At 35.3% G+C, this 19,501-nt stretch overlaps 1 protein-coding gene across 1 annotated transcript in view; it reads left to right on the top strand.

Annotated features, from left to right (window-relative positions):
* The window catches only part of SLC17A8 (solute carrier family 17 member 8), a 530,762-nt gene that overhangs the window by 401,825 nt on the left and 109,436 nt on the right, over positions 1-19,501 (top strand). The gene's annotated exons all lie outside the window — the stretch shown is intronic.

Raw genomic sequence — 19,501 nt, 5'->3', positions numbered from 1 at the left:
TCCAAATATCCTTGCTCAGAAAGTTTCAAGCATACAGAGTTACATTATTCTAACTAGGTTGTAGTGGTATGTAACTGCAGGGTAACTGACAGACATAACTAGATCATGCAAAACATGTTTAGTTCTTAACCTTCAACACATGTAGGAGCCAGAGAATCCATAACAATTCAAGCCCTATCAATACCACATGGAAATGTTATACCTGACAAAAATGCAGCAAGCAACAAAGAATACCAGTGCTGATAAAATGTGTCTTCAAAGTTCAGGTTGGAGCAACCCCTGTAGTAACAGCAGTTTTAGTTTTAATCAGAGTAGTCCAAGCTTGTTGTTTTCCTAGCTGCTTGAGCTTGTTAATAGAGTGTGTGCCTAAGATCAGTAATTACATATCTTCTTCACTTCTAGATTCTTCCACTAAATCTTCAAGATTCTGATATCGATTCTGAGTACTATTATACTGAGTTTCATTCACACATTTTGTAGAGGAGAGGAATTCTGTACATTTACTTCCTACATGGACAGACTGAAGGCCCTGTCACTGTACTATGTATATTATAGACTGCTGAGAGGTGACTTGTGCCTGGCCTACAGAGCAGTCTTGGATCCTGCCCTAATGGAAATGCTGCACATCTGCAAGTCAAATGGGACAAAATTCACTCATTCTAGTGATCTTAACCTAGCCTGTGACATTAACAGGACATGCTGGAGAGATAGATATGTCTCCCAGAGATTGCCACTCCTCTGGAACAAACTTCCAATTCACATAAAACTGCTCCTCAATGACCCTATTTAAGCATAACTTAGAAAAATGGATGGGAGACTATAAATTTACCACGGGATGTCACCTGTGTCCCTCTTGAATAAGGTCAGTCAGTGCTGATCATAGATTTCTGCTGTAAATATAGACCAAGCAAATTGGTCAATAAGGGTGCAAGGGTATAACATGGCTAAGCTTATAAAGGCCCTAGGGCCAATAGCCTAGTAACCTCCTATAAACCTATGATTGCAGTCCCTTAGACTTCTGCCCATTGAGGATTTTCCCTGGAGATCTTGACAAAAAGTGGAGCTATGTCTAGTAAGTCTTTCTCTTTCTTCCTATAGCTTGAGAATAGGTGGTTTTAAGGGTAATACATAAGTTGGAATCTGCTCCCTTGTGGTATTTAAATATCAAAACCTGTCTTCCTTTCTTCACCTGCAGCATGGCTGGAAACATTTATATCTTTGCCTCCCACTGCCTGCCTACCATCAAGCTCTTCCCAATCAGACTTGAACTCATTCATTCCCTAAAGATGGGGGGTAACTCAACAGATAATCTAGAGTAGTAGAGGAAGAAGATATTATGTAGCATGATTTAAAAGAAATGTATCTAACAAACCAGTTAAATGTCTGAACTGTTATGCACTGCATGGAGTGCCATGATTATGCTTCTGAATTTTAGTAAAAGATAATCGTGTTATGCATCTCTCTGATATAGTAAAATGTGTTTAACCAAAGAGACAATAGCTGTAAATTATACCTGTATTTCAGACTCTACTCATGACCCAATGTACTATCCCAGCTAAGACTAGATCATCTAATGGAGCAGTGGGCATAACCAGACCGAAGTCAACCAACCCTTTCACCAGGATTTGTACACCCAACCTCCTGTAACACTAACATCAAGTGCCCAAGCTGCAACCCAAGCTCAGGTTCCCCAGACTGTTGTCAGGGCTCTGTCTCTCTAATTCACTGGTGCATGTTAAGCATGGCTGAAACTTCAACTGCACAGAAAAGCCATAACATTTGAATCTCTTCAGGTTAGGGATGAATACTTTATGCTAATGTAATAATCCAGAGACAAATGTTATCCTAGAATTTGGCAGCAGTTCTTTAGATCTTCTCAGAGCTTGTATATCAACAATATTTAGAAAGTGCATTACAAAGTGGTGTAGGTAACTAGATTTGCATTTCATGCTGATATGATGGGTTCTATATCCTCCACTACAGATGGTCAACTCAGCAACCACTTTTCCTGGTTTATAACATCTACTACCTTTGCCCTCTGTCATATTGACTAAACACAGATTGTTGTATGGACGATTTTCCATATCACGAAGCTTAAGTTCAAGCTTTTTATTCCACAGGTTTAGCTCTTCTAATAGGTTATAATGAAATGTGGTCCACAGTCTGTGTTCCTGCAAGGTTTTGCTTTGCTGTTCCAATCTTTGATTAATTATGTTGAGTTGTTTCTCATTATGTTCGAAAACCTTCCATATAGATTTTGTGTCTCTAAGCACATGGTAGTAATCTACATTCTAATATGTTTTATGCCTTTGATTGTGTGTCCATATAAAGTGAGGTTAGCATTCTTTAGTGAGGAATTATTTTTGACCTAAGGCCCTTACTGTCTTCTTCCTTAGCCACATGATCCATGCAATAATCCAATGAAATGTTGAGGAACATTTAGAAATGAACACTGACTTTGTCCAGATTGAGTGAAGGACATCAACCGTCCTTCTTCTGCATAAAGAAGGATCATCTTCTGACCCAGGAAATTACTGACCCATAAGTTTGACTAGTCTTATATGTAAGATCATGGAGAGAATATTCATGGACCTGATAAATAATGTAGTAGGAAACCTCCAAACACTAGACATGACCCAATTCAGTTTTGTCAAGGGCAGGTCATGCCACTGAATCTGGTGGATTTCTTTGAGAAAGTCTCTAAGGCAATGGATGAGGGTAAAACAATACATACTGCCTACCTCAACCTGGCCAAGGCATTTGACACAATTCCCCAATCAGGTACTATAAATAAACTCACAAAACTGGGCATAAATCCCTATGTCACCAGATGGATAGCCAATTGGCTAACATACAGGACATGTGGCTAAAGTGGGCAAATTCAAATCCAGCAAGAGGCCAGTTACTAGATTAGACAAATTATTGGTGCCAGACCCATGGTCTAAAACTTAATGTGAAACAATGCATTATCATACCCTTTGGGAAATCAAATACCTCTACAAATTACAATGTCAAGCGCACACCCCTAAGAGTAGACTGAGAGATCCAGGTACACAGCTAGATAGTAGCCTGAACTTTGACTGCTGTATGTTCACAGTGGTGAGGAAGTCCTTCTATGTGGCAGAACTTTTGAGTAAAGGTATAACATCCACATCCAAGGAAATTATAGTCCTTCTGTACTCAACCTCATTAGACCAATAATCAGGTGCAATGTGCCATTTGTCATGTACTAGACTAGGCACTTACAGCAGGTGGAGTGACCTCAGGGGTCCCTCACAAAGAAAATACAGGGTGTAAGCAACATGTCCTATGCAGACAGACTAAAAGCCCTATCCCTTTACTCTGTCTCCTACCAATAGAACTATGCCTGACCTATAAGGCACTCACAAATCTAACCCTGATGGAGCTACTACACATCTGCAAGGCAAAAGCATGAGAGCCTTGCAGTCTAAGGATCTAAATGGCTCAAATGAAACATGCTGGAGAGACAGATACGTCTCTCAGAGATTGTCCCTTCTTTGGAACAGCCTTCCTATTCACATTAACCAGAGCCCTCTTCAAATGCAGTTAGGATCAATGGATGGGGTATCACAAATTCACATCCAGGGTAATGCCTATGTTCCTTTAGGACAGGGACAAACTGTAAAATACTCAAGGCATAGGTACAAATTCTTGCCATCGGCTTGCAGTCTAGTGGCCATATATTGGGTAAAATTGAATTATATTGGCTAGGCTTGAAAAGGCTCTTAAGCTGCTAGCCTAGTAATCTCCTATGAACCTATTAAAAATAAAAAGATTTAAAAGTTTACAGAGTATATGAATACCTTGATACACTTGAATTGTTGCAAAAGTCAATTGGAGCATCCAAAATTATGAAAAATGAGAATGTTATTTTCCTTAGTGGAAACAACCTGAATATATCAACTCCTCTATAACCCAGTGCACTCTGAGTATGCCTACCATTTGAAAGGTTGCTAGCAGTCTCGTTTACATTAAAACCCAAGGTTATATGTTTCAGTACTAGAAGCAGACATATAACTTTTATTTTAATAATGTTTACATCAAAAGAAAATAGTAATATCCGTTTGGCAGTAGTAGCTCCTAAAAACCATAAAAGCACTGCTGTCTATGTGGAACTGTTCACAGAAACCCAGTTCAAGCATGTCAATAGCTGCATAGAGGCAGCTGTACCAACCAAGATGAAGTACAGAATTAACTCAAAAACAAGCTACCCTGGTGGAATCACAACATTAATACTATGTATAACAGAAAGAAGAAAATCATGCAAAATTAGGAGATGCAGCACCCAGCAGGATAAAAGCACTCTCATCAAACTAAACAAACAACTCAGAGCACAAATAAAGTCTACCAAAGTAAATTTTGAGGTAAATTATGCCTCCCAGGACAAGGACAACAACAAAGCATTCTTTATCTATGTCCATAATCTCAAAGTAAATATGTTGAGCTCATTGTTAATGGACCACAGATTCAACTGTAACTTTACCCCTGTCTGCCCCCCCAGACTTCCCTTAGGAAATACCATCAAATATACTCCCCCACACTATCACTAGGGAACAGGTTCTCAGTGCTCTTTCCAAGGTTAAGAACACTGCATCAGTTGGCCCTGACAATATCCCAGGCTGCCTTCTAAATAACAGGAAAGAAACATCACTATTTAACCATAGCTTCCAAACAGGATAAGTGCCTGATGAATAGAGAACAGCAACTGTCATCCTATTGCATAACGGCAGGCCATCTACAGGCCCTGGAAACTACAGACTCATAAGTCTCATTAATTTCGCATGCAAAGCCATGGAAAGGATTATCATGGAAATGATCAATAATGACATAGAAAACCTCCAGACACTGGACCCAACCTAGTTTGTTTTTATCAAGGAAGGTCATGCCAATTCAACCTGGTGGATTTCTTTGAGAAGGTCACCAAAGCAATGGATGAGAGCAAAATGGTTCAGACACCTACCTTGACCTGCCCAAGGTGTTTGACACAATGCCACACTTAGGCATTGTTGACAAACCCAAGAGGTTAGGTTTAAACCCTTTTGTCACCCAGTGGATAGCCAGTTGGTTCATAAACAGGATTCAGAAAGTTAAAATTCGGAAGTCCACCACTCCAAAGAGGCCAGTTACCAGCAAAGTCCCTCAAGGTTTAGTCCTGGGACCCCTTCTTTTTGGCATCTACTTCTCTGAAATCAAAGCCAATGTCAAGGACCCCTGGCAGATCAAATCATCAGGTGATTGTACATTAAGAGCAGTCATAGAATCCCCCACTGTAACTAATGTTCTCCAAGATGGACTGACACAAACAAATAACCGGTGTCAGATTCATGGACTAAAACTAAATTCCAAGAAATACATAACAGTATCCTTTGGGAAGCCAGACACTCCTGGTAACTATAATATTGACAACACACTTCTAAGAGTTATAAACAAAGGTATGGTGTCTAGCTCCAGATAAGTCATTGTTTCACTGTATGTGGCATTCATTAGACCTATCACTGAGGACAATGCCCCCTTTGGTATGTACCTAACCAGGCACATCCAACAACTGGAACATCTACAGATTCTTTACTAAAATAATACAGGGTATAAGTAAAATGTCCTATGCAGACCACCTCAGTGCCCTATCCTTATATTCAGTCTCCTACTGGGTGTTGAGGGTAGATCTCTGCCTGGCATACAAAGCATCGCCAGACCCCAATCAGATGGACCGCATATTCTCAAAATAAATAGTACCATAATTACCTGTTCTAAAGACTTAAACCTTACCTATGAAATAAATAGGAGATGCTGATTAGACAGGTATGTACCCAGAGACTACCCCTTCTTTGGAACAGGCTCCCTATCCATGTGAAGCAGAACTCCTCCCTAACCCAATTCAAATTCATCCATCCATCCTCAACCCCTTTTTCCCATTTTTTACATGGGGTTAGGGTGTCACTTCAACAGTGACAATCATCGCAAGCCAAGGTTTACACTGCCAGGTGGCTAGCCCTGTTGCAGTAATTCATCCGTACCATTTAGTCGCATATGCACTCATACCTACAACCAATTTATAGTCTCCAATCCACCTACTGCATGTCTTTCAAGTGTAGGAGGAAACTAGAGCACCTGAAGGAAACCCACACAGCTGCAGGAAGGACATGTAGATTCCACATAGAAGGCACCCCAGCCGAGAATCGAATCGGAGAACCCCTTGCTGTGAGGTGACAACACTAACTGCTGCACCACTGTGGGTGCCCACTCAAATTCATACCTAATTCAAATGCAACTTGGAAAATTTTATGGTGAACAGGAAATTCATCCCTGGTTTGGCACCTGTGACTCTAATGGACACAGGCAGCCTATAAATGGTTCATTTCCCAGGTCTCTGCTTGTAAATGTCTCATATCCCACTTGTAAGAGATTTGGGATGTATGGCTAGGTTAAAAAAGTCCTCAGCAGTTGTTAACCTAATGCACAACTATGAATCTATGAAACTATGAACGTATAAACAAAAGCCCATTTTACATGAAGTTAGTAAAACTATCCAGGGATACTCTACATAACTTTAGGGGTAAACATTTCAAAACTTAGGACTGTATTAGCAGTCAAGACCACACCTGATTTAATGATTTATAACAATACTGCAATTATACTTGAGACGTGTCTGAAAAGTGTGCAGAAAAGGTTTCTTGTCATGATATAATATTAAAACGTTTATTTTTGAATGTAGGCCAAAAACAAACTGAAGAAATACAGATTAAAACACAAATGGAAGGCCCAAGGAAACAAACTGCTGCAGATAAAATTCTTAAGAACTTTAATCTAGAAACTTTTTGAAATAAAAACTGTTTAAAACTACAAGAGATAAGTGCTTTCATTCACAAAAATACATGAACTTCATCAGATAAACATTGCTGGACATATACACACAATTCTGTTAAATTTGGAGATGATTTATTCTTACAACAAGCAGAGGTAGCCACGGGTGCAGTGTGTGGAAGTCATTGCCAACATTATTATGATACAATGGGAGAAAAAGTTCTTATTTAACTCTTTTTTGCATCATATAGATTCTACACCCTCTTTTTGGATAATATTTTCATCCCGTAGGATGGTGAAGCTCATGATATCCCCCATTTTTTGGCATATATTAATCAAATAGAGTTTCTTGCATTTCAATATGAGAGTAATGATATGAACATAGCTTACCTGGATATATGATCAGCCAATGACAACACAAACAGAAAATTCACCTCCAGAATTTATAGGAAACCCACATATTCAAACACTTTTCAACATTTTGACAGTTTGCACCCTATAATACAGAAAAGGGCAGTGGTCAAGGGACAGTTTGTGAGGGCAGCCTGAATGACCACAGAAGATACTGCCTTTTGGGATGAGTGCATATTGTTGAAAAACATGTTTTTAAAATGTGGCTATCCTACAAAATCTGTAGACAACTTGATGCTAGGGGTGATCAATATGTGTCATCATTTTGCATCAATTCTGGGAGGCCCTTTTGTGACCAACAACAGAAGTTAGGAAGTCCTAGATTATGGGGATAGTACATCAATGCCACCCATGGCTGAGACCATGAACACAAATACAGAGATCTTTAGGAATTATTTTTTTACAACCAATTCTACTGGAAGTCTCCATAAATTCTGGAAAAGAACTGGTGTTTTCTGCTTCAAGAGAATACCATTCATAATTATGTGGGGCCAGGCCCATGAGTGATGTTCAAAAGAGGTAGAAATTTGAAAGTTTTACAACAAAGATAGTATATTGTGCACTGTGTAGGTTCTGCCCCTGTTTTTTTAATAGGAAACACAGAGAACATGAACATTTATATGAAATCATAATGAGAAAAGAGACTAACACCCTCTGCAAACACATAAGATGTTACCCACACCACACGTTCAAATTTTGTATTTTGGAACAAATGCCTTCCAACAGTAATGAAAGTCCATCGACCTTATTACTGGAAAAATGTGAATTATATTGGCAACTGCGTTTGAATGCCAATAATTGGCCAGGACTCAATGAACATGTTTCAATAGTATATTTGCTTAAGTTAAAAGCATCAGAAAGATGAGCCCTAAATACAGGATTTATATTTTATATATTTTTACATATTTTGTCTTCATTATTTTGATTTTTATAGGGAATGCATTTTGTACAATATATATATATATATATATATATATATATATATATATATATATATATATATATGGGTATGTATCACTTCACCTAAAACTCTTTTCACCAAGACCAAATCACCTAAAGTTCATTTCACCTAAAACTAATTTCACTGACAAGTAGTACTCTAACGCAATTGAAAAGTATCTATCCTTTTCCCCACTGTAGTGCAATCCTGATGTTAGTATATATATTAAGGGGGGTGGGGGCACAGACCCCCACATTAGGGGGTGTGGAGGACCCAGCCCCCACCTAGTTGTCTTTTACTAAATAATGAAGTAAAAACTGGAAGCCACAGAAAGCCAGGATAACCAGTAATCCACAAACGTTTATTGATAAACCACAGGCTAAGCGCTTTCATCTTGTAAAAAAGACATCTTCAGAACCTTACTTTACAAAAGCAATGCGAGTTCAAATACTCTTACAAATCAAAGTAAAAAAGACAAACCCTCACTCACACATCTCTCGGGATCAATCATGTGACCCCACAACTTAGAACATTAAAGACACATTACACCAAACTTTTGTATTAAAAACCACAATTTCCTTACATTAATATATATTCTTTAAAACACAGCCCTGTGTGTACCTTTATGCTATTTAAATCATTTTATATTTTATTCTATCTTAATTTTAATTCACTAGCTATGGACATATTCTCATTTAGTCCTGGCAAGGTTGTTGCATCAAACCTAAGCTGCCACAACATCTCTTGGTGAAGCAGTTTATTTTTCCAGTTGTCTAGAAACACCTGTAGTGATATTTGATCAACAACAAAAAACGTAAATTTAGTAAAATTGCTACAGGACATCGAATGACGTGCAAGTGCACTTTTGTGGTCTCCTTTTGATATACTATATAAGTGCTGCTAAACTCTCTTGTTCAGTGCATTGTTGGTTTTTTCAATATAGAAAGCCTGACAAGATGAGCATACTGCAAAATAGATAATTCTTTTTGAAGTGCAGTTGTATTTGTCTTCTTTCGCATATCTAACTATTCTGTCTTTGAGATACCCCTATAACAACATTGATTGCATCTACCACACTTTCTAGTTGTAGGAAACACTCTGTCATGTTGCACTGAGTTTCTTTCTAGAATAGTTTTAAGATCACTTCTCTTTTTGTATGTAAATGTGGGGGTCCTACTACCCAGTGTTTTGGTGTTTACATCACAATTTAATATGTGCCAATTTGTAAAAATAATGTGTTTAATATTTTTAACATCCAGTGTGTAGTGTACCACCATATTTGTAGCCGTAGAAAAACTGGGTTGCGTGTCTTGGGCATTGTTTAATACCTTAGTGAACCCAAATTTAATAATGGGCCCGTAGATAGTGGATCACTCACTTAACACAGATCTTGTTGTGTTATCCAGCAACTTACTAGGATAATCACATTCTAAGAACATGCCCTTAATCAGGGCAAATTTAACTACACACTTTGCATCATTAGATGTTAATCTTGATGCTCTAATATATTGGCTTTTTACTATTCCCCTTTTTTGATAATAGGGGATTGATAATAGTCTTGGCCATTGTTTAATACCTTAGTGATCCCAAATTTAATAATGGGTCTGTAGATAGTGGATCGCTCACTTAACACAGATTTCGCTGTCTTATTACAGTTATTACAGTTACAAGACTCAATGAGGGGGGTTTTGCGACCAGGATGTACAGAAAACCTACACACTGTAACACCCATTTATTTTTTTTCAAGCTGCCACCCCTATTATCAAAAAAGGGAATAGTGAAAAGCCAATATATTAGAGCATCGAGATTAACATCTGATGATGCAAAGTGTATAGATGAATTTGCCCTGATTAAGGGCATGTTCTTAGAACGTGATTATCCTAGTGAGTTGCTGGATAACACAGCGAGATCTGTGTTAAGTGAGTGATCCACTATCTACGGACCCATTATTAAATTTGGGTTCACTAAGGTATTAAACAATGCCCAAGACATGCAACCCAGTCTTTCTATGGCTACAAATATGGTGGTACACTACACACTAGATGTTAAAAATAGGGAACACATTATTTTTAAAAATTGGCACATATTAAATTATGATGAGAACACCAAAAAACTGGGTAGTAGGACCCCACATTTACATACAAAAAGAGAAGTAATCTTTATTCTAGAAAGAAACCCAGTGCAACACAATATAGTATTTCCTACAACTAGAAAGTGTAGTAGATGCAATCAATGTTGTTATATTAATTCTGATCACCAGGGGTATCTCAAAGACAGAATAGTTAGATATGCGAAAGAAGGCAAATACAACTGCACTTCAGAAAGAATTATCTATTTTGCAGTATGCTCATCAGTCTTTTTATATTGGAAAAACCAACAATGCACTGAACAAGAGAGTTTATCAGCACTTGTATAGTATATCAAAAGGAGACCACAAAAGTGCACTTGCAGGACACTTGATGTCCTGTAGCAATTTTACTAAATTTACATTTTTTGTTGTTGATCAAATATCACTACAAGTGTTTTCAGGTGACTGGAAGAATAAACTGCTGCACCAAGAGATGTTGTGGCAGCTTAGGTTTGATGCAATAACCTTGCCAGGACTAAATTAGAATATCTCCATAGCTAGCGAATTAAAATTAAGATAGAATAAAAAGAAAATTATTTAAATAGCATAAAGGTACACATAGGGCTGTGTTTTAAAGAATATATATTAATGTAAGGAAATTGTGGTTTTTAATACAAAAGTTTGGTGTAATGTGTCTTTATTGTTCTAAGTTGTGGGGTCAAATGATTGATCCTGAGAGATGTGTGAGTGAGGGTGTGTCTTTTTTACTTTGATTTGTAAGAGTATTTGAACTCACATTGCTTTTGTAAAGTAAGGTTCTGAAGATGTCTTTTTTACAAGAAGAAAGCGCTTAGCCTGTGGTTTATCAATAAACGTTTGTGGATTACTGGTTATCCTGACTTTCTTTGGTTTCCAGCTTTTACTTCATATTTTACTTTTGACTGGACTTGGTGTGTTTCATGTTTGGTATTGATTTTACCAAATAATGTAAGACAAAACCAGATGACATAAAACCAAAATAAGTAGGGTGCTATGCCCCCCCCCAATGTGGGGTGGGGGGCTGTGCCCCCCCTTAATATATATACTTACACCAGGACCATACTACAGTGGGGAAAAGGACATATACCTTTGACTTGCCTTATTGTACTACTTGTCAGTGAAATTAGTTTTAGGTAAAATTAGTTTTAGGTGAAATGAACTTTAGGTGATTTGGTTTCAGTGAAATGAGTTTAGTTGAAATGAGTTTTAGGTGACGTAATATGTACCCATAGATATATATATATATATATATATATATATATATATATATATATATATATATATATATATATAGATATATATATATATATATGTAATATTTTCCTTGTTTGAAAATGTCAGATAAATTGACTCAGTGGTACATACTGTGAATTTCTTTCTAGTTACTCCTTTAAGATGATGCTTCATTTCCTGGGGGCCTGCCAGTCATGTGATTGAACTCAAAAGCTTCAAATTGTGTGTACTTCCAGCAATGTTTATCTGATGAAGTTCATGTAGTTTTGTGAATGAAAGCATTTATCTCTCATAGTTTTAAACAAGTTTTTATTTCAAAACTTTCCTAGATTAAAGTTCTTCTAGATTTTATCTGCATCAGTTTGTTTCCTTGAGCCTTCAATTTTTGAATGCAATTACAACAATATTTTATATAAGAAGAGAACTTCTGTTAAAATAAGTTCATGATTTTTTTCAAAGAAATTGAGCTGAACAAAAGAGATTGAATACTATAAAGACCATGTATAGAGACACAACGTATGTTGGAAACTCACAAATGTGACAAAAGTATGTAAACAACATATAAAAACACAGAGGTGAGCTTTAGAAATGCTTGTAAATAATGTGCTAATTCCTTGTCAGGATAGGATCTGGTTCCCCACAGCCCTGAACTGGACAAACTAGGTCTTGAAAATGATTAAAGCATGGATAATCTGAGAATAAAATTATGTTTTAATTCTAAATTTACCAAGCAAGAAGAAATGAGTATAAAAGTGGTTTGCCAGGAAGATAAACTAGAATGGTAAGAGAGTATTCGACAAAAACACAGCAACAGCAAAACTATAGCAGCAACACACCAAACAGCCAATGCCTTTCTTCACTTTATTTTGGACCTGGTACCTCGGCAGTTCGCCTTCAAGGATCACATTTACTTGCTACAAACTGTTGGTTTTTATAGCACATATCCAAACAATTAAGCAATAATTCAATTAGTACAAAATTTCTTTTAAAGTGACCTTGTCAATAACAATATTCTGCACATATTATAAAAAAATACAAACAAAAAATAATACCCATAAATTCATTTTTGAATAGAAAACTCATTCTTTAAAAGATAAAAATTCATTTTGTATGCCAAAACATTATACATATTATTCAAAAGAATTTGTTATAAACACACACACACACATATATATTTTATTATTATATTATTTTGAATTAATTTTATATATTTTTTAAATATTTTTTCAAAAAATATTTTCTTAAATATTTTGAAATAATTGTTATTTATTTTCATTTATTTATTTCATATCTTCTAAGTCCATCATATCCCCAATTCTAAATTTAAACCATATGGCCTTAAAGTATTGAACTTAAGAATCAATTTTGTCTCTAATTCTAATAGTTTGTTGGTGATGTTATCACCAATACAAACAAATGGTCTACCCAAGACTCCAAATCTTAAACTATCACTGTTACCTTCATGAATATCCACAAAATGTTTAGCTACTGGACTGAGTAAGTTAAAATTCCTAATGTCTCTCAGATGCTCTAAAATTCTGACTCTGACCATCCTCTTGGTCTGGCCAATATACCAAATATTGGCACAACTGCAGGTCAAGGCATATACTACCCCAATAGATTGACAACTAAAATAATGTTTAGGGGTATGAATAATACCATTAATGGAATTAATATTAACAACCTTATCACAAAGACTACAAGAGTTACACTTAAATGTACCTGTTTTAGCTAACTGTGTAATTCTATCATTGCAACAGTTGTAGTTCAAAATGTTTTTCAAATTTTTCCCTTTTTCCCCCATCATGTCATTTTTTCTTTTCAAAAAGGGAAAAATTTGAAAAACATTTTGAACTACAACTGTTGCAATGATAGAATTACACAGTTGGCTAAAACAGGCACATTTAAGTGTAACTCTTGTAGTCTTTGTGATAAGGTTGTTAATATTAATTCCATTAATGGTATTATTCATACCCCTAAACATTATTTTAGTTGTAAATCTATTGGGGTAGTATATGCCTTGACCTGCAGTTGTGCCAATATTTGGTATATTGGCCAGACCAAGAGGATGGTCAGAGTCAGAATTTTAGAGCATCTGAGAGACATTAGGAATTTTAACTTACTCAGTCCAGTAGCTAAACATTTTGTGGATATTCATGAAGGTAACAGTGATAGTTTAAGATTTGGAGTCTTGGGTAGACCTTTTGTTTGTATTGGTGATAATATCACCAACAAACTATTAGAATTAGAGACAAAATTGATTCTTAAGTTTAATACTTCAAGGCCATATGGCTTAAATCTAGAACTGGGGATATGATGGATTTAGAAGACATGAAATAAACAAATAAAAATAAATAACAATTATTTCATAATATTCAAGAAAACAATTTTTGAAAAATATTTAAAAAGTATATAAAATTAATTCAAAATAATATAATAATAAAATATATATGTGTGTGTGTGTTTATAACAAATTCTTTTGAATCATATGTATAATGTTTTGGCATACAAAATGAATTTTTATCTTTTAAAGAATGAGTTTTCTATTCAAAAATGAATTTATGGGTATTATTTTTTGTTTGTATTTTTTTATAATATGTGCAGAATATTGTTATTGACAAGGTCACTTTAAAAGAAATTTTGTACTAATTGAATTATTGCTTAATTGTTTGGATATGTGCTATAAAAACCAACAGTTTGTAGCAAGTAAATGTGATCCTTGAAGGCGAACTGCCGAGGTACCAGGTCCAAAATAAAGTGAAGAAAGGCATTGGCTGTTTGGTGTGTTGCTGCTATAGTTTTGCTGTTGCTGTGTTTTTGTCTATTTTTCCAAGCCGTGCTGATCTTGAGGTTAAGTCTAAACAAAATTTTGTTTGGAGAATCCGAACAATTTTGCCTTTTATTTCCATCATGTCACATAATGGGAACACAGAGCAGAATTCTACTATGGAGACTCTTTCATTTTTGGAGATGGTGTCGGAACGTGAAAGGAAGTTCATTGATAATGATCCTTGGAATCTGAGAGGTAATGTGGAAGCTGATGGTCGTTTTAGCACTCTGAACAAGTTAATGGCTAAAGAATCCGCTCTCTATTATGATACTAGACTGTTAGAAAAGTATTTGAGTCTAAATGTCACACCGAGAGGGCTCCGAATAGATAAATTACCGGCTGCACCTTTTTCAGATGAAGAATCTGACTTACTTGAAGAGTGGAAACAAACATCCCTTCAATGTACTTTGGGTTGGTTGCGTACGCTTGTAAAGCGTAACAATAGAACTCATGAGAAACTAAAACAAGAGATTTCCACTCTGCAAAATGAACTCTTGGTTGAAGTGAATTATAGAGCTCAAATGCTTGATATTAGTGAAAAAATAAATAAATTGGAAGCGGATGTAGTGCTTAAAAAATGTGCCAAACTAGTCCGGGACTTAAAGGACTATGACACCGGCATTATTTTCAGCTGGCAACGTGAGTCGGGACGTAACCAATCGAGGGGGAGAAGCTGGACGAGAGGTTTCAAACGAAGAAACATGTCAGCTTCGTTTTCATCGGCTGAACGCCATGCTGCAAATAAGAACGTTTCTTTTGCCAGGACCGAGAACATTAGCCGGGTTCAGAACAGAGAAGTTTCTGAGGATGTAATTGAGGCTTCCAATTCCGCTAAAGCTGTGAATTTTCAAAGTGATGGTTGGAACAAAGGAAAGAACGGAAGAAATGGCCGCAAGGGTCGTTATAAATGAACATTTGATAGCAGAAAATGTATGTATGAATAATTCTAATACATTACAATGTATAAATTTGTCTGATTTGCATTTGGATAATGACATGCTTAGTGTGTTAAACAAAGGGAGCAAGTTTGTTCCCACTTTCTTTCCGACATATGCTGACATTTATTTAGAAGTTAAGGCTTTCATTCGGAAACTGTTACTTAGAGTGTATTTCAGTAAATGTGTTAAAAAGAAAACACCAAATGCAGAATACTTTGAACAAATTGAACAAAATGAGGAAACAGAGTTGGATGAAAGTCTTATGAATGTTTCAATATATAATTATGAACATGATGAAAGCTTTCTAGAAGAGAATATTGAAATGTCAGTTAGTTGCCAAATTGAAAATGAATGTAATGAAAACTACAGGACTGGGTATGGTAAATTAGAAATGCCAAAATTTAAGAATGTTAAAAGTAATTTTACTCCAGCCATTGTTGTACCAGCTATAACATTGTTTCAAAAGGTGATTTTGAAAGAAATTGAGGCATCATTTAAGGAATTTTGTGGGGAGAATAAACAATTTAACCTTAATAGGCAAGAATGGTTAGCCTTAAAAAATTTAAGAGACATTAAAGACCAATACATTTTTAAATGTGCAGACAAAGGGGGAAATTGGGTAATTCTAAGTAAATCAGACTATTGTAATATGGTTTATAAATTGCTTATGAATGCTGAAGAATATAAAAAACTTGATTATGATCCACTTAAAATTTATAATGAAGGTTTGTTATTTTTACTGGAAAAGGGTGAACGATTGGGTTTTTTCTCACATGGTGATGTTAAGAAGATGTATATTAAAGAACCGAATCCCCCTATATTATATGCCCTACCAAAAATTCACAAAGACATGGTTAACCCTCCCGGGAGACCCATAGTCTCGGGAATAGGCTCATACATGGAGAATGTTAATATTTTTTTGGATTCTCAGTTAAAGATGTATTTAAACAAAGTTAGTGCTCATATTAGTAATACTTATGATTTAATTAATGTTATTTCCAAGTTGAGGTGGAATTCTGAGTACTATTGGGTAACCATTGACGTTAAGTCACTGTATACAAACATAGATAAGAGATGGGGATTAGAAGCTATCAATAATATGTTGGGTGAGGGACCCAGAACTAATTTTTTGGTCTTATTGTTAGAATATTGTTTAATGCACAATTATTTTATGTTTAATAAAGAATATTTTTTACAGATCAAGGGAACAGCTATGGGGGCAGCTTTTGCCCCCACATATGCTGTTATATACATGGATTTTTTTGAAAGAAGCTTCATTTATCCCACTGAATTTTTCAAGAATAGGGTAGTTCTATACAAGCGTTTTATTGATGATTTAATTTTTGTTTGTAAAGGGGAAATGCATGAATTTTATGATTTTTTTGAAAGTTTGAATAATAACACACATGGTCTTTCTTTCTCTTATGAAATTGATAGGAATGAAATCAACTACTTGGATTTGACTTTGTTCATAAGAGAAAATGTTATTGAATTTAGACCGTACAGAAAAAGCACTTCAGTTAATATGTTTTTGCATGCTTCCAGCATGCATCCCCCCCATTTGTTAAACGCACTACCCTTTGGAGAATTCAAGAGAATTCATTCTCACACTAGTATACAGAAAGATGTTGATGATGAATTAAATGATGTCTTTTTGAGATTAAGGGATAGAGGATATGATGAATTACTTTTAAATAACACAATGGTAAAGGTAAAAAACAATGGGAAGGACAAAGACATCATGACATTTAAACATGGTACCTGTAGACCTTCACTAATAGAGAAGAATGTGGAGAAATTATTTTTTGTTACTAAGTATACTACATTCTCTAATAGATTAGTTGGTATAGTTAGAAGGTTTTGGTATTTGGTAAGTGAGGACGATAACATAGGTGAATTGTTCCCCCATCATGTCATTTTTTCTTTTCAAAAAGGGAAAAATTTGAAAAACATTTTGAACTACAACTGTTGCAATGATAGAATTACACAGTTGGCTAAAACAGGCACATTTAAGTGTAACTCTTGTAGTCTTTGTGATAAGGTTGTTAATATTAATTCCATTAATGGTATTATTCATACCCCTAAACATTATTTTAGTTGTAAATCTATTGGGGTAGTATATGCCTTGACCTGCAGTTGTGCCAATATTTGGTATATTGGCCAGACCAAGAGGATGGTCAGAGTCAGAATTTTAGAGCATCTGAGAGACATTAGGAATTTTAACTTACTCAGTCCAGTAGCTAAACATTTTGTGGATATTCATGAAGGTAACAGTGATAGTTTAAGATTTGGAGTCTTGGGTAGACCATTTGTTTGTATTGGTGATAACATCACCAACAAACTATTAGAATTAGAGACAAAATTGATTCTTAAGTTCAACACTTTAAGGCCATATGGTTTAAATTTAGAATTGGGGATATGATGGACTTAGAAGATATGAAATAAATAAATGAAAATAAATAACAATTATTTCAAAATATTTAAGAAAATATATTTTGAAAAAATATTTAAATAATATATAAAATTAATTCAAAATAATATAATAATAAAATATATATGTGTGTGTGTGTGTTTATAACAAATTCTTTTGAATAATATGTGTAATGTTTTGGCATACAAAATGAATTTTTATCTTTTAAAGAATGAGTTTTCTATTCAAAAATGAATTTATGGGTATTATTTTTTGTTTGTATTTTTTTATAATATGTGCAGAATATTGTTATTGACAAGGTCACTTTAAAAGAAATTTTGTACTAATTGAATTATTGCTTAATTGTTTGGATATGTGCTATAAAAACCAACAGTTTGTAGCAAGTAAATGTGATCCTTGAAGGCGAACTGCCGAGGTACCAGGTCCAAAATAAAGTGAAGAAAGGCATTGGCTGTTTGGTGTGTTGCTGGTAAGAGAGTATTGACTATATCTGAAACAAATTTTTCTGTCTCAATTTTGAGCATTAAGTTGTCATTATCTTTACACTGCATCATAAGCTTCAGGAATGTATTCTTCTTACAATCATAAGAAGCCATACATTTTGTCAGGCTGTTGGCAGGGAGGCAAGAAATGTTGTACTCCATACCTCCTATTTAATTACACCAAATGTAAAGTTGTCCATACTTTGAGAAAAAGGAATATTCGAATATTCCACCCTCTCTGCTTTTGTGTAACTTCAAAGTTGGTGTAGTTAAGTAGGGAGATATAGGAAGTCTTTAAACCTGACAGAAAGTGTTCTCATTTGTATTGCTAAATTATCATTTTACTTGACAGTGATTACAATGACTACGTCCATTATTCTGAAATAGTGTACATCACAGATTTCAAAAATCTCCAGATGAAAAAAAATGGTTCACAGAAAACCAAATATCATAGTTCAGATGAAGAAAGTAAGACGATGAAGTAAATGAAACTGATGACAAATGGTACTGAATTTGTGCCAAAGGGAGAGGACTGAGGCCCAGTGCAACCTGAAGGGGTTTCATATTTCTCAGATAAAGTTGACCAATTACAGTTTGTCACCCAAAGTTCTGCAGTTTCAAAGCAACAGAGGAATGATATTGTGTAGCATATTTTAAAAGAAAAGTATCTGACAAATTGTTTAAAATTCTGAACTGTTATGCAGTGAATGGAGTGCCATGATTATACTTTCAGTTTTGATAAAAGAAACCTTTGTTATGCATCCCTGTGATGTAGGAAAATGTGCTTAACTGAAGAGACAAAAGCTGTAAAATAAATTCTGTTTTCCAAATCATATTTAAAACATTTCACTAATTGTTTATTGAAAACTGGAAGTTCTATTTTGAGAACCTCATTTAAAATATTTGTTTATCAATAGTTAATCCAGTTTCTAAATCTTGAAAACTATTTTGATATCAAGCACACTTTGGTCCATTCCCTCCAGTACAGCTCTTTTGATTGTGCACCTTCAACTCCTAGTGGGCGTGGCTTGAGCCTTTAAAAAATAAAGTTGTCACCTTACAATTCTAACAAATACTCATTGACATAGGTCAAATATCAATACAATTGTGTTTGCCATCATGTATGCTTCAGGATAAAATATTCTGATACCTTGTACAGGGCATGGTTTTGGAATTATTAATGCAAATATGAACAAGCAATATTTGACGCCTAGAGGAGCAGTAGGAGGTAACTGCAGATGCACCTGGAGGCGTCACTCGGATGTAATGAGGGGGAGTAGTCAAGCTATAATGGCTTCTTTGTTTCA

The sequence above is a fragment of the Protopterus annectens genome, chromosome 11.part0 (genome assembly GCF_019279795.1).
Source record: "Protopterus annectens isolate FY-2018-M chromosome 11.part0, PAN1.0, whole genome shotgun sequence".
NCBI lineage: Eukaryota > Metazoa > Chordata > Ceratodontiformes > Protopteridae > Protopterus > Protopterus annectens.
The sequence above is the reverse complement of the archived record's forward strand: the minus strand, read 5'-3'. Positions and strand labels throughout refer to the sequence as shown.